This window comes from Capsicum annuum, unplaced genomic scaffold (genome assembly GCF_002878395.1).
Source record: "Capsicum annuum cultivar UCD-10X-F1 unplaced genomic scaffold, UCD10Xv1.1 ctg77380, whole genome shotgun sequence".
Classification (NCBI taxonomy): domain Eukaryota; kingdom Viridiplantae; phylum Streptophyta; class Magnoliopsida; order Solanales; family Solanaceae; genus Capsicum; species Capsicum annuum.
The window spans coordinates 4,771-6,360 of record NW_025887770.1 but is presented as its reverse complement, the minus strand read 5'-3'; positions in this window follow the sequence as shown (position 1 = coordinate 6,360).

The following is a 1,590-nucleotide window of genomic DNA, read 5'->3' as shown; positions in this document are numbered from 1 at the left end:
AAATGAAAGCGAGAGAGAAAGAAATGGCTAGAAATAAAAAGTAGTTTTTTAGTTCTATAGGCATTGGTCTCTTTTGATATTATAACATCCTCAAAATTAGCTATATCTATTAATATAAGTTTGTTGTGTGTATTTTTACGTAATTTTCTAATAAAAATAAGCAACTCCGAAGCAGACACAAATAAAATATTTCCAAAATAATAAACAAATACAGATTAAGCTCATAATATCCCATTAAAGTATGGGCTTTATTTAACTTGAGTCGTTTGATATTCTCCTTGGTAGTTCATGTAATATGATATTACTATTTATGTTTATTTTATTTTGTCCATATTTACTTAACGGTATTCTTAAAAAAAAAATTATTAAAAATGTATTTTACAAAACTAACCTTATTATGTTACGGTAAGTTCAATATGTGCATAAAACTTATTAGCATGAGTTCTCCTTGAGAAGATGGAGATACCTCGTTCTGGTGAATGGGACTGGAGCGAGAGATTTGTGGGGTCCCTCCCTATATCCTCCATGATTTTTGAAAAGATATTTTCTTTCTTTCGGCTAACAAATTCAAAGTTGGCAAAGTGTGGGAAAACGTCAAGGATTCCATAGTTGGTAAAAATTAGCTATTAAATGTGTGCATGATGAACACTTTGAAATGTTGTCCTTCGTTGATGTCATTAATGACACCGACATGGATATTTTTTTTCTATATATAGGGTGCAGTAATTCATTTGTTAAGACACGTCAGCATAGAGTGAAAATTAATATAGAGAACAATGAGTATTTCATGGATCGTGGGAAAAAAAATTTGTGAAGGAAAAATTAGAGTGAGTAATATTTTAGTAAGGTGGGAAGGTAAAATAGTGCTATTTCTTTTGAGTGTATAGTGATCATTTTAAGTATTGTACTCGTGTCTACACATTATAAAATTTTTTACTATAATAATATTAGTTGTTCCTCTGTTCATGGGTTTTCCTTTATTTAGAAGAATTTTTACGTAAAATTTTGGTGTCATTATTTTTCTATTTTATTTCAATTATTCTGCTGCAAATACTTTTATTGTTATTTTGTATTTACCTAATAGTCCATGCGTTCAATTCAAACCTAAGCAAAAGATGTACATTTTTCTATTTTCCTTATTTTTCGATCAAATCAACCAAATAAAGAAAATACTCTTGTTTTGCTATCCCCAAAAATCAAAAGCAAAAAAGGTGTTTTCCCCTCAATCCCCCCTCCTCTTCCCTTCCTTTTACTTTTCTTAGTTTCCAAACAAACGATTTGGTTTACAATAAATCAGAAAATATTGATGACGTTAACTTGATATATGTTTTGTCCGACAATATTCAAAACTAAACAATTAACAAAATGACTAAGTTTCAACAATAGTCTTTTTTTATCATGTAAACATATTATCATTCATAAATATAAATCTGGCTCATACTAGGAGTATAGCAAAAGGTAAAGAACCTACAAAAATAAATGATTCTCTACGAACTCCACACGATCGTCTACACAATTAAAAGATCTATAGGTGCACCAAAAGAAAATAAGAGGTCTTAAGTTACTCCTCAATTGAAAAAAGGTTGACAT